Source organism: Cupressus sempervirens, chromosome 8, assembly GCF_028749045.1.
Source record: "Cupressus sempervirens isolate cs-2001-9-10 chromosome 8, ASM2874904v1, whole genome shotgun sequence".
Classification (NCBI taxonomy): Eukaryota; Viridiplantae; Streptophyta; class Pinopsida; order Cupressales; family Cupressaceae; genus Cupressus; species Cupressus sempervirens.
The window spans coordinates 331,410,748-331,427,086 of NC_143125.1; positions in this window are offsets into that span (position 1 = coordinate 331,410,748).

Below are 16,339 nucleotides of genomic sequence, written 5' to 3' on the forward strand. Positions count from 1 at the left end.
GGTCCCTTCAAAACTTGCTTTTACCGTAATCTAAAACTTTGATAACTATGTTCCTAGTTCAAAAGTTATTGAGTCTACATTTGAAGCTAAACTCTCACTTAAGAAAAAGAGTAAGAAATACAAGTCAAATCAATCAAGAAGGGAAGAAGAAGAAACAAAAGAAAGCTTAGAAAATGATCTTGAAGTTGTTGAAGCACTACTTATAAATAAGTATTCCAAAGGTAGATGAAAGTACAAAGGTAAAGTTTCTCTGATCTACTTTTCTTATGAAGAAGTTAGTCACATTGTTGTAAGGTGCCCAAATAGAGAAAACAAAGATGGAAAGAAAAGCAATAAGCACAAAGGCAAGAAGGATTCCAAGAACTACAAGAACTACAAGGACAAAGGTAAGAAATCTTATTTTATGGGTAAATATTTTGATTACAATGAAGATGAAATGGTATATATTGTAGTAAATGATGAATCTGATGATGAAAGAGATAAAATGGCACTTATCTCTCATGTTAGAAAAAATGATATATGGATTATTGATTGTGGCTGTTCACATCATATGATTGGAGACAAAAAAAAATTTGGGCACATGGAATATTATGATGGAGGTAGTGTGAGATTTGAGAACAATGAACATTGTAACATAAAAGGAAAATGATGTATTTATTTGATAAAGGAACTTGTATGTGATAATGCTTATTGGGTTGAAGGACTAAAGCATAATCTACTAAGTGTGTCATAGTTGAATAACATTGGATTCAAGGTAGAGTTCATGGATGGAAAAATAAATATGGTTGGATTTGGCAAGCAAACAAATGGTAATCTATTTTATCTTGATCTTAGTGAAAGTTGATGTTTTATTGCTCAAGTAGAAGAAAATTGGTTATGGCACAAAATATTATATCATGTAAACTTTGATAATATAGTTAAGATAAGAAAACATAAAAGAGTAAGAGGTATTCCTAGTTTGAAGAAGCTTGATATGGGTTTGTGCAAAAATTGCCAAATTGGTAAGATGAGAAAGACTACTTTTAAAAGCAAGAACTATTAGTCAGGAGAAGTCTTAGAAACTATACATACAAACTTATGTGGACCTATTGGAATAGAATGTTATAGTGGAGAAAAGTTTTTCATTCTTTTTGTTAATGATTATTCTAAAATAATGACTATAATGTATCTAAAAGAAAAGTCCAAAGCTTTTCAAAAATTCAAGTAGTATCTAGCAAGAGTAGAAAAAGAAACTAGAAAGATATTGAAATGTTTAAGATAAAATAGAGGTGGTGAATTCATCTCCAATGAATTCAATAATTTTTGCATTAAAAGAGGGATCAAAAGACAAGTATCAGCCCCTAGTACTCCACAATAGAATTGCATAGCTAAAAGAAGAAATAGATCCATCATGGATTGTGCAAGAACATTGATGTTACAATCAAATACTGGAAGGAAGTTATCAACACTATAGTTCATACCTTGAACAGAGTATAGTTAAAGAAAGATTCAAATAGAACTCCTTATCAACTAGGGTATGGCTACAAACATAATATAAGTTACGTGAAAGTATTTGGTAGCAAATGTTATATCTTGGAAGAATCTAGAAAAGGAAAATTTGATGTCAAGGGTGATGAAGGCATATTTTTAGTATAATCCTACAGAAGTAAAGCATACAAATGTTTGAATTTTTCTACTCATAAAATCATAGGAAGTGCACATGTGAGAATTGATGAGTTTGCAAAAAAAAGTGAAGAAAAAAGCAGCAAAGAGTCAAAAGATTACATAAGATTTATTTACTATGAACTTGATACCCTACTAAATTTATCTAAGAGAAAGGAAGCTTCACCTCTTTAGTCCCCAAAATCTCCAATAGTTATCGATTTGTAGATAGTGCAACTCGAGTCATAGTCTAAAGGACCCAAGTTGCAGTAAAAAACAACCAAGCTAGTTCAATTAGAGTCTGATGGATTTGAGTTGTAAATAATAGGACCCGAGCTAGGTGCTGAAGTTCATAATGAAATTAGTGAAACCCATTCCAAATCCAAAGAACCCATGTTAGCAAGATATGTCAGAAGGCATCATGCACCTAATCAGATCATTGGAGACAAATCTAATGGAACAATGACAAGAAGCAAATTAAAAGGTACATGTTTACTTGTTGAATTTAAGCCTAGAAATGTTAAATATGCTTTGGATAATAAAAGTTGGGTTGAAGAAATGAATGGAGAAATAGAAAAAATAGAGAAGAACAAAACTTGGATCCTTGTTCCTCGACCCAAGGATAAAAATGTAATTGGCACAAAATGGGTGTTTAGAAACAAGCTAAATGAAGATGGAAAAGTTTCTAGAAACAAAGCAATATTGGTTTGCAAAGGCTATTCTCAAGAAGAATGTATTGATTATGGTGAAACTTTTTCTCCTATTGTAAGATTAGATGGTGTTAGAACTCTACTAACATATGCATCACACAAAGGATTTAAAGTGTATAAAATGGATATGAAATGTACATTCTTAAATGAAATTCTTGATGAGAAAGTCTACATTGAACAACCAAAAGGTTTTGTAGATCCTAACAAAAGAGACATGGTCTGCAAATTACATAAAGCATTATATGGTCTCAAGAAGGTACCCAGAGCTTGTTATGAAAGACTTCATAATTAATTGATATAGATTTGATTTCAAAGAAAAAACGATAATAGTAGTTTGTATATTAAAGAAGGATCAGACAGGAAGATTGTGTTGGCAGAAATATTTGTTGATGATACCTTATTCATAGGAATTGAAGACCTATGCAAAGAATCTTTAGAAGGGATGAGTAAAGAATTTGAGATGCCTATATTTGGAGAGATAAAATTCTTTGTTGGATTGAAGATTTAGCAAAACAAAAATGCTATATACATCACTCATTCCAAATATATCAAGGAGATACTAAAGAAATTTGGAATGGACTTGAGTTAAGACCAGTTGGAACCCCTATGTCTATTAGACATAAGCTTTCCAAAAATGATAATTCAAAGGAAGTAGATCAGACCACATATAGATCAATGATTGGAAAATTGTAGTATGTAGTGCACACAAGGCCTGATATTGCATTAATAGTTGGTATGCTGGCAAGATTCTTAGCAAATCCTAGAGAAAATCACATGATGGAAATCAAGAGATTCATGTGATATCTGAAAGGTACTAAGGACTATGGCTTATGGTACAAACTTGGAGGCAATTTGGACTTAAAGGTGTTCGCTGATGCTGATTGGACATGAAGTATTGATGACAAGAAAAGTACTTGTGGTGGAGCATTCTTTCTTGATGAAAGACTAGTGTCTTGGACAAGCAAGAAACAAAATTACATCTCTCAATCCACATCAAATGCAGAATATGTAGCAGTAGTAGTTAATTGTTCTAACATTGTTTGGTTTAAACAACTATTGGAAGGAAGGAAGATAGAGATCAAAGATCCAATAGTCATATACTATGATAACACCAGTGCAATCAATATATCAAAGAATCTAGTGATGCATACCAAAAAAAAGAAAATTGCTATAAAATTACTTCTTAAAAAAAATGGTGCAAGATAAGGAAGTCAAATTGGAATATGTACACACAAAAGAAGAGATTGTAGACATATTCACCAAGCCATTACTAAGGATGCATTTCTATATCTAAGAGTTAATCTAGGAGTCATTCCCCTATCTGAAGCTCACTACATGAAGTTTTGTGATGTATTAACTAAAACCTATTGAAAATCAATTTTTTGGTGCAATACTAAAAAAGGGCACATTGAAAATGATTTAGTACTTAAGGTACCTTGATATTAACAGAATTGTTGTCTTTGGCATGTCTTTTCAAAGAGGGAGAAGTTTACTATCATTTATCATAATAAATTTCAATTAGAAGGAGAATTTTTCTATAAGAGGGAGAAGTATGCTATCATAGAGATGTCTAAGAGGGGGAATGAACTTGGAAAAAGTTGTTGTAGACATAAGTTTTCTGACAGAGGGGGAAACTAAAGGTAGAAAGAGCTCATATTGATAGAGAAAGTTTTCACAGATGTGAATTAGAATGAAACTAAGGATATGTTCCTTACTTTATTATAGTTCCAAAATTTCATTGTGTTATGACATGTTGTGTTACCATCAATGACAAAGAGGGAGATTGTTGGGTATAACTGATTAATTGTGTATTGTCTTTGATGTTGCACAAATGTCATATCAGTATCAATCAATGCATACCAAGCTCACTCGAGTAGTGAAGACAATTTTTTGTGTCTACTAAGCATTCCTATGTTTTTCTAGTTTAGAAAGCAGTGTCTACCAGGTTCACTTAGGCATCAAAGGAAAGTCTATAAAAGATGAGTGTTAACCCAGCTTACTCGGTTAATGAAAGAAATATTGGATGGAACTAGTGTTAACCAAGCTCACTCAGTTACTAAAGAATCTTCACAAATATGCAGTGTTAACTGAGTTCACTTGGTTAACATAGAAAAATCATTTCTAAGTTAGTGTCTACCAAGAAAGGTTGGCTAATGAAGGATTTTCTTATTTTGGCATATTGAGTTTAATTCATTTATCTATTGGTTCTAGCCAACTGATGAGATGAATATTAATTATTCAAAGTTGTATATGAGCCAACTTGATAATAAGAATGATATAAATATAATGTCAAGATAAGAATTTGAAAGTGTGTAAGAGTGTGAATGCACAAAAGATTTTGAAGATCTAATGATGTAGCAAGGAAGCGAATCCAAATGATAACAAGAATATCCTTGTAAAGCTAAAACGATATATTTGATCAGAAAATATCAAGTACAAGCTAGAGTAGAGATCTATAATAAGCAATTTAGTTGCATCAAAAATTAGGTCATCTCATTATTAATTTCTAACCATTGTAGCAGTGATCTAAATCTCTTAACAGAGTTGGCTTAACAACTATTTGTAAAACCTCTAACAAGGTGGCAGTTCTATTGAATTGTCTAAAGACCTCTAACAAGGCCACTCCTAAAAAAGGTGATTAAAACCTTTAACAAGCCACACCTAACATTGTGTTTTGTAACCTTTAACAAGGTTGATCCTAATAGGGCCTACTTGAAAAGAGTGAAAACAATAACTAGTTGTAATTGGTGATTTTCCCAAATTGGGTTTCCACATTAAATCTTGGTGTCAAATGTGTTCATGCTATTTTCTATTATGTGTTTGAATCTAAGTTAAGCTAATGGTAATCATAGATAATATCTAAGATTTGTATGTTAAGTACTTATCGAGCATATTCAATATTTACTGAGTAACAACATTTTATGTGTGTTTGCCAAGAATCAACTGTATTCAATTTTTACAATTTATTTTCTACTGACATCTAAAGGGATTTGGGATTTATTTTTGTGGTAACTAATTTACCCCTCCCCTTTTAGTTACTCCTCTTATATTTCCAATAGATCACATGATGGAATTATCAGTAGAAGTTCATATTGCATTGCATGCAATCAAGGTGCTATAGGAAAATTGGGACAAGATAATGGTACTTATTCTGAGATACATTCTAAATTCTGATCACATTTTGGTATTAACATATAATTATTATACACCTTTGGAATTTATGTAAAAAAGGGGGACATTTATGGCCAACTTTGTGGATTTTGATGAAATCTTTATTGTAGCCAACTCTAGTAAGTTAAGATTTAGATTGGTGGATATCTAATGCATTGTATCATATCCAAGTATGAATGTGAAGAGAATATAATGAGCAAAAGTGTGACTTAAAGAAGGCTACAAGTGCTATAGGGGACAACATATCTTTATCTATCACAGTTAGGTGATCATTGCAATACAAGGAATCTCAACCACCAAATTAGACTTGGAGATCAACTATCAACCACTGGTTCTTCCTAGCAGGTGCATCAACCAAATCCTTTAACATGGTAGATTTTCTTTTCTAAATCTGTTAACCATGTGCATACTTCATTGTATGTTTGTAAATCCTTTAAGAAGGTGGACCTCACAATCGTTATTGCTCCTAATAGGGAAGATTGCCATAAGTAGTCAATTGTAAGCCTTAACAGGTTCACTTTATATTGTAGTACTAAAGCTTGTGGTTATCATCCCCACCCCATTTTTACTTTCTAATTGGAAGGTTTCTAAGTCACCATATCTTGTGTCAAATTTTTATGAATGTTTAATTGCTTTCATGCATGCAACTAAATCAAAATATTATACGAAGGATTAATTGGTGAAGTTAGATAAAGTTTTATTGGTTACTAAGAGGAAAGGGGTGAATCAAGAACCAATAAAACTTTATCTAACTTCACCAATTAATCCTTTATATAATATTCTAATTTGATTACATGCATGGAAGAATGAAAGCAAATAAACACTCATAACAATTTGACAAAAGATATAGTGACCTAGAAATCTTCCAATTAGAAAGTAAACTGGGGTGGGGATGATACCCACAAGCTTTAGTAATACAGTATAAAGTTAACCTATTAAGGCTTACAATTGAACACTTTTGGTGATCTTCCCTATTAGGAGCAATAAGGACTATGACTTTCACATTTTTAAAAGATTTACAAACATACAATGAAGTATGCACTCGGTTACGAGATTTAGAAAAGACTGTTAAGCCTACCCTATTTGAAGATTTGGCTAATGCATCCGTTAGGGTGAACTAGTGGTTGATCTCTGATCTACAACTTTGATTTTCTGGTTGAGATTCCTTGTATTACAATAATCACCTAATTATGATATATAAAACTCTATTGTCCCTTATATTATTTTAGCCTTCTTTAATTCAAACTTCTACTCATTATTTTATCTTGACATTCATACTTGGATATGATACAATGCATTAGATATATACCAATCCAAATCATAACTTACTAGAGTTGGCTATACTATGAATTTCATCATAATTCACAAGGTTAGCCCAACTACTATAACTCATTTTCTAAATACAAACTTGGTGATGTTTTGATACATGACAAACATTGTCAATGCTCAAAAAACTTTGGCATTTGGTTGAACTTAAAGCTCAGTCCATACTGATCATTTTCAAATAGCTTGAACTTTGTCAACACTATGTGACTTGATGAATATTGAGAAACTTGATAGTGATTGGATCGCTAGGTCGACACTACATGATTCTGCCAACACTAGATCCTCTTTGTTAACTTTGTGATCTTGGTAGACATTGTTGGACTTGGTTAACACTACAAAGCTCATTTAACACTAAGATCTTCTTCACATCAACTAATCAACTTGGTAGCTTCTACTATACTCTATTTGCACTAAACTTTATCTTTGAAGCTTAGTAAACACTGTATAGCTTGGCAAACACTGCAAACTAAATGATAAGATTGGTAGCAACTGTAGAGCTTGGTAGCAATATAAGAAATTGACTAAATGTTGAGTCACTGATAGAAAAATTTACCTTAATGTCAACAATATCCTCCTTTGGCATTAGTTACAAAAACACTTATCAAAAAAAGAATTTGATCATTCAAAACAATAAGTGAAAACTTCATTTTCCATCATTCTATGTCTACAACTTAGATTTGAATTCCATCTACTATAGCTTCGTAACATACTCTATTTTTTTGTTTTTTCAAAATTGGTTTTGTAAAGGGATTTTTTTCTTATCCATACTACACTATACTACTCCCCCATACATATATCTCTCCTATATACATACAAATGGAGTATACTATACTTCTCCTCCTTTACATATTACTACTTCTCCTTTCTTATTTATATAATATACATTTCTCCCCCTTTTTGACATAAATTCCAAAGGTGTACAATATCTATATGTTAATACCAAAATGTGACAAGAATTTAAAATGTACTTTTAGAATATATACCATTTTCTTGTCCCAATTTTCTTGTATCACCTTACTTGCATTCAATGCAATCTAAACTTCTACTGATAATTCCATCATGTGATAAGCTATGGAGAAGTTGTTATCATGGATGAGTGTCTTTTCATGTGCAATGTATTTTTGCAATGCATCCATGTTTGGAAGAATCATGCCTTATATTTATGCAAGTGTGGCCCTAATCTTGGCTTCTTCCTTCAATAATTCTACCTACAAATTGGTCAAATATCTAATCTTTGAATAATGTGTAGAACTTTGGCTTCAGTCAAGTGACAACTGGTGTGCACTTGCCTTTATGTCTTCATCTATCTTGGAAAATTTATCCTTAATCTCCTATTTCAAGATAGATGTGTCACCCAACTTGACAAATAATGATACAACATTATTAACATATGTTTCTGGTGTACCAAGAATAGTAACTAACTCTACTTGATCTATTACAATTCTTTGTGCAACTTATTCTAACACTTTGTTCTTAATTTTTCTTTTTGCTCTTTGAAGTAGCCTCTCCTATCCATTCAAGTCTTAATTGAATTTATGGACAATTTATGCTAATTGATCAAGAATAGGTTGAGTAATATCAACCTCAATACTTAGATCATAAAAAAAAATGCCCTTTATGTCTTCAAAAACTTGATTTTCTTTCTTTTTCTCTTCCTTGAGTTTTTTTTTCTTAACTCTCTTCTTTAGTAGTTCTCCCATGGTATTCATTTGATCAGGGGTAAGGGTAGAGATATCCCAATTTGGAATAACTATATCCTCATCCATATCAATAGCTTCAGCTTCTTTGCCCTTTTCCTTCAAAATAGTAGAAATAATTTGTTTTCCCTTATTTAGGACTTCAATACTTGGTTGAGACTCTTTCTCAAAAGTCATTGAACTAGCTATGGATACATGTGGAATAGAAACAATTGTGGAAACTGATGGACTATAAAAAAATGTCGAAATGACACTGACAACATAAATGCCTTGTTGTTGCTCAGTCAAGCTTGATGATGGAGGATGTTGCTACTTAGCAAATGAAGTGTTGGGCACTTCAATCATTGTAACATTCAGCTAAAAAAATTTAGAGCTTGGTGGGGTCCTTGTTATAGTATTGGTATCCATTACTAGCTTAGTAGAAGATATCTCTGAGCTAGATTGCACTAAGGCTATGCTTAGAGAGTGAGGAAATGAGGCCATGACCACTGTTACAATTTTCTCTGCACCAATTTCCTCAATACCTTGTATCTTTGGAAGACTTCCTCTAGTAGCTTCTTGTTCTTCCTCCTCATCATCCAAATTGACATCATCTAGTTCACCATCTTTTATTTCTATATCCTCTTCCTCATCTTCATCATATTTGTCATCAACATGAACAAAAAAGTCACTAGGTTGATGCATCTTATAAATTTTCTTCCATGTTATTGTAGTTGCCTTCACTATACATTCAATGTCCTTAAGTAGTATCATACATGTGTTCAAATTGAGAGTGAACTTCTTTTCATTCTGCTTCAAGGATTCCTTTGCCTCCTTTTTACTAATATTTGACACAAGTTGCTTCAAGGCTACTCAAAGATGTTCTTGGCGGTCTTTTGTACATGCTCCCATTTAGGCTTTATTTCCTGCATAATTTCATTAGTACTCTTCTATGAAAGATCATCTAGAGAGTACTTCTATTTACTTAGCTTGGTCATACTTGAGGAATTTGAAACATTCCATGTCAATTCCTTCTTCCATCTTCTTCAATATTTCTTGAAGCGTAGGTGCAGATCTCTTGAAGATATTTTTCTCAGCTTCATCTTCACTTAACTTAAATTTCTTCCTAGACTTGGTTGCCCTTCTTATGATTACAATAGGGGATGACTTAGCAAGTCTGGTTATGATAACCTTTCCTTTCTTCCTTAGATTTGGATTCTTATTCTTCATCATTTTAATCATCTTATTCAATATTATTACCTTTTCCCTTGATAAGCATTAGAGGAGAACCTGCTTGCTTTGTGCCTTTTAGTAGCTTCTCTACTCTTTTCCTTCCTTTATTTACTACCTGAGGTAGCTTAATTTCAAGCTCTATTCTTGCCTTAGCTTCATCATATGTTTTGAAGTGTGTAGCTTTGGGATCCATAGGCTCATTTAGTAGAGCCTCTATGATATCCTTGGTGTCATCAATATTAACCTCATACTCTAGAGGCTTAACCCATGCCACTCTAGGTTTGACTTCTTAAATGTGTACTTTTTCAATTCACCATGAAACAAATATCACCTTTGTAATATTCTAAAAGTTTCTTAGGGATCCTATATCTATTATTCATCTTCTCCTTGAATGTTTGAAAATAGTTATCCATTATACTATCAAAATTGTCATCCATCTCTGCTATATACTCATTAATCTGTTATGAAATAGGAACATCTTTCCTCCATACTACTGTACCTTTGGAAGGGAATAATTTTCAAATGAAGAAGAATACACATGTTAAAAGAGATCCAAATTTACATGGATTATTCTTTGATCCTCTGATGCTCTCCATGCTTTTGTTGAATTGGTTCAACAGTAACTTGGCAAGGTTGAAGGATAGGTTATTCTTCACAACCTTGTATGTGAGATCAATAGCTTCACATGACATGCTATTTAATCTACTAGAATTGTAAATATTGTGTGAAATGAAATCAATGCTAAAATTCATCTCCATGTCTATTACACCACTAATATTCATACCTATTCCATCCCACTTGGCAAGAGTTCACTTTTCCAATTCAACCTAACCTAGGGTTTTGGTTGTCTTTTCTTTATTAAGAATTGGGAACCCAATGATCCTATGAATCATTTTTTTCATTATTTTAATAGGTTGGTCCAACCATAACTATCCATTGTGTACATGGCTTAGAATATATGTCATCCACTTGATGTAAAAGTCTCTTGGCATATGAGAGATATGCATCAAGCCCTTGGTTTCCAAATGTTGATTTTTTGGTTCTGATACACCATCCACACACAATTCCCTAAATGCTTCATTCATCTCTAGGGTTCCAAGTTCTTCGATAGAATAGTGATAAAAGGAATGGATTTCATGTATGATTAATACCTTATGTATAATTTGAGATTGTGCACCAGTTAGGTCAAGTGCCTCTGCAATCACTGGACTTAACTTGAAATTTGGTGCCTTACAGTTGATTCCACGAATCACCATTTTAGAACCTTTCTTCATTTTTCTTCTTGAAGATTCCATGCTCGATAGGGTTTCTAAAAACTTCAAGAATCCTTCAACAAAACAAACTTCAATATATTAGGGACTCTAGATTTTCTCTTCACAAATAGCTCTGTAAATTCATGGTGAAACAATGCCTTTGATTTCTTCATTTTAACAAATTTCCTCCTTTCAATTTCCATTGATGCTTCATACTTCATACTCGCTTGGTGATAGGTTATCCTTCACTCATTTTAGTCTTTAATTCTAAAAGGACATCTACAACTTGATAGAGTCACCATCACTCAGTAGGAACTATCAACTTGAGTCTACAACAATATATAACCTGAACTTGCTTGGTAAGGTCTCCTACTTTCCATCATACTCGGTGATCCCTTTGCAACTTGAATGTTGATGTGGATCTTCTTTTTGGTTGGAATTGATTTTAGATTACTTCTTCTTAATCATATTTCTAGTGATCTCCATAAGGAACTAAGTTGAAGTGATTGAACCACCCAACTTATTGACTTGGGTGTCAATTACTTCATGATTTTTATTTGTAATATCTCAAGATTTTGGTACCCATTTCTACCTTATTTTCTTTTTGATATTTTCAGCTTTGGATTTCTTTTCATCTTCAATTCTACCTATGTTCATATAGTTCTTGGCAAGATGTCCAAGTTTTGTACAAATAATACACCTTTTTGTAGTATCTCTTTTCATCATATGACATTTCACACAATTTTCTCCAATGTGCCCAAATTCACCACAGTGTGAAATCTACACCATGTATTGTAATCCCATCCAAATATTACTTTCACAATTTATTCTGTTGGGTTCCACTACTTGGTTTTTCACTTTGAAGATTTGTGTCCTTGTTTCTTGCAATTGTGACATTTAACTTCAAACTTAGGTTTCTCTTACATTCACTTTCTCTATGACCATGCTTATTGCAACTATAACACTTTCCATTGAATTTTTCTTTACCATTACTCCAATAATAAATTTTATGTATGACCTATCTTACCACATTGATGGCAAGTAGGTCATTGATTCTTTTGAGCTCCTTACGGTCAAAGAAGTTTACTTGCTAAAGGTAAAATTGATGGATGTCATCATTCCTTTCTTCGATCTCTTCTTTGGCTTTGCCTTTTTCTTCCATGAATTCACCCAATTTGATTGATTGAATTTATTGTTCTCTTTTTGGCATTTTGACTTCTTCTTGAAGATTGGAATTCTTTTCTTATAGATCTTTGATTGCTTCATTAGCTTCATCTAAATTTCTTTTAGGATAAATATATTCAATTGTTTCTTTAGTGTAGAGATTTTCATTCATTTGTACTACAAAAACTTTCCTTCTTTTCAATGATTGAGAGAGTTGCTCCTTTGCTTTCTTGAGTTTTCCAATAACTAATTCAAGATCTAGCTTTTTCTTGTCAATAACTTTATCTAGCCTATATACCTCCATTACCTTTGATCTTTTCTCAAGATATTAAACTTTTGATGTGAGAACCAAATGAGCTTTGATAATAATTGTTGGAAATATAAGGTAGGCAAGGTTACTAAGAGGGGAGGGGTAAATTATGAACCAAAAAAAATTTATCCAACTTCACCAATTAATCCTTCATATAATATTATGATTTAATTACATGCATGAAAGAATGAAAGAAAATAAACATTCATAATAATTTGACACAAGGTATCATGACCCAGAAACTTTCCAATTAGAAAGTGAAACTGGGGTGGGGATGATACCCACAAGCTTTAGTAGTATAGTATAATGTTAACCTATTAAGGCTTACAATTGACTACTTTGTGATTTTCCCTATTAGAAGCAATATGGATTGTGAGGTCTACCTTGTTAAAGGATTTAAAAACATCCAATGAAGTATGCACTCAGTTAAAAGATTTAGAAAAGACTGTTAAGTCTACCATATTAAAGGATTTGGCTGATGTACCTATTAGGATGAACTAGTGGTTAATAACTAATCTCCAACTCTGATTTGGTAGTTGAGATTCTTTGTATTGCCATGATCACCTAACTATAATAGATAAAACTCTGTTGTCTCTTATAGTTCATGTAGCCTTCTTTAATTTTCACTTCTACTCATTATATTCTCTTCAAATTCATACTTGGATATGATACAATGTATTAGATATAAACCAATCCATATCTTAACTTATTAGAGTTAGCTACAATACCAATTTCATCATAATTCACAAGGTCAACCCAACTACTATAAACTCATGTTTTGAAGACAAACTCGGTGATGTTCTAATACACAATGAACACTATCAATTCTTGAAAAACTTTGGCACTTGGTTGAACTTGAAGTCTAGTCCATATTCATCACTTCCAAGTAGCTTGAACTTGGTCAACAACATGTTACTTGATGAATACTGAGAAACTTGATAGAAACTGGATCACCAGGTTGACACTAGATGACATAATCAACACTAGATCCACTTCATTAACCTTGTGAGCTCAAAAGACACTGTTGGACTTAGTTAACACTATAGAGCTCGGTTAACACTATGATCTTCTTCACTTTGATTGAGGAGCTTGAAAGCTGGTGCTATGGTTAGTTTGCACTAAACCTTATCTTTGAAGCTTAGTAAACACTGTGTCTCTTGACAAACATTTCAAACTAAATGATAAGCTCAGTAGTAATGTAACCAATTGACTAAGTGTTGAGTCACTAATAGAAAAATTGACCTTAATGTCAACATTTATCACCCATCTTTTCATCCTAATACATAATAGTGATTTAAGTTCTAGTCAATCTAGGATTCTTGTATTTATTATCTCTATACCAAGTGTGTTTATTTTGTTTATTAATTGACCCTTTGTAATTTTTATATCTTTAAATAACCTATTTTTTTCCTTCTATACTTCCTGTATCATTATGGAAGGTCTAATAGTTCATAACATAATGTATATGGTTTATTTTGTGTTAGGTCAAGCTTGAAAGATGCCCAATAGGTTATTAGGTAGAGCCAAAATGTAGCCCATTTATCTTGTAACCATCTTAAATGCTCATTTAAATATTCCCAATTTAATAATATGCAATATACATTTTCCTAAAAGTAATTCACAAAGGGGGAATCTACTAGGTCCCTCATATCCCATCTTACTAAATCTATTTGTAGTGAGAATCTTTCTTTGCAAGGAAATCCATACAAAAAAGTCAAGTTTTGGGAAGACAATTTTGTCCTAACATAGATTTAGGGGTAGATTACATTTTGGTTTCATTCATTTCTTTATTAGAAAATTTAGTCTACTTAGTGTTATATTCACCTTTATTGGATCCATTAATCCCAAAAAATCCTATTTTTCCATCTTTCGACATAATCATTCTATTGTAGAGGATCTTGCATAGATTTTTTTTTCTCCATCTAGGATATCAATGTTATATAATGTTTTCCATTTCTACCCCAAATTAATATCATTATAGGGGGATTCTATATAGACCTTAACATTGGTTCTCCACATGGTCTCCAAGATACCTTTAGAGACCTCAAGATTATGCATTCCAACAATCACCTCATACCCTTCCCAAGAATCATCCCAAAATAATGAATCTCCCTCATCTCAAAAGTTCTAAGTTAATATCTCTCTCTATCTCTCTCTCTCTCTCTCTCTCTCTCTCTCTCTCTCTCTCTCTCTCTCTCTCTCTCTCTCTCTCTCTCATGATTTACCTACAATCCTTCATAAACTCAAAAATTCTATATCCCTTTGAGGGGTTAGTATTTATTATTAAAAATCACTCCAAGCCTCTTAGGTATTCATTTATGATGATTTTGACCAATTTTAAGTCTAACTTATTGAATAGCATAAAAATGAATGGGGTATGATATGTGATGTAAGAGGGGGAATATAGGACCTATCCTTAACCCAAATTCCCAAAAGGAAAGATCCAAATTGATTAATAAAAAAGAAGTGGCTAATGCACAAATGAATCAAATGATGGAGAATATGAAGAAACGAGAATATTCTATAATATATTATAAAAAGTATGGACTTTAAATCTTGAATTAATAGAAGGAAAAGTAGGGAAAATCTAGAAAATGACAATTTTTGATGTCTATGCATAGTTTGGGGGAATTCTGCAACCTACTCCAGACTAGAAATGTTGAGACAGAGAAAACCTAGAAAATTTTTGTCTTTTTGAGAGTAGGTCAAACTTGACCCCGATAGCGGGGCACATTATTACCTCTTTATTTTTGACCTTGACTTGCACTGCCCTAAGGGAAATTTTGTTTACAGATCTTGGAGGTTCATCAAAAAGGGTATCTAGATCTAAACTGCAATTCTCTATCTTGTACCTATACTTGCAAGAAAAATGGTTTTTTTTTTTTGGATGGGGGGTTTGCCTTGGTCAAACCATAGTTTTGAATCAACCTTGAAATGTAATTGAAGTTGAAATATGTATAAACAAAGTAAATGGAACTATTCACCTTGCTTATGCTGAAATCCTTGTGGAGGATACAAATCCTTGAATCCACAAATATGGATGCTCTAAATGAAAGTAGAAATTAATGTAGGATATCTCAAATCAATGACATTAGATCTTCAACACCTATCTTGAATGGATCTTAGGATAGGAAGAGGCTTGAATGAAAGTGGATGGAGAAATATTCAACAAGAGGGCTCCATAGAGATTGAATCCTTCAATGGCTAACAATGGATCTCCTTGATGAATTGGATCTTGAATGCTTGATCATAAAGATAATGGATTGTTCGATAACATAATGTGAATTCTTAGAGAAAATGAGAGGAGGAGACTTCATTAGATAGTGATCTAGGCATAAACTTCTAGAGTTTACCATTTTGAAATCTAAAATGACTAACTTGGAAGTGAGAAAATGAAACATTCCAAAGCCCAATATCCTTAAACCTTTGGAGCTTAAAATTTGGACCTAGGGTCAAGGTTGAGTTTGAGATTTCCCTAGCTCAGAGTCAAGGTTGACCTTGACCTAGGTCATGGTTGAGGTTGAATTTGACCTAGGCCATGGTCGAGGTTGACCTTGACCATTTAGGTCATCATTGACATAGAAATTGAAATTTTTTAATTTCTTAGAGAAAGCTGTTAGAAAGAGGTTGGAAACAAGGGGAGAAAAGTAGGATAGGGGGGAATAACTTGATCCATAAAAAGACTAATCTGAGGCACTTGACATGACCCTTGACCACTTACTCGAAGGGCTAAACATTCTTATCATGGAAGTGTTTCCATTTTAAGATGATACATTAAGCCCCCACTTGAGCAAGAGTATGGACTCGATGAAAAATCTTGGTAAAGGAGATCATCTTGAAAAGATAATATTATTA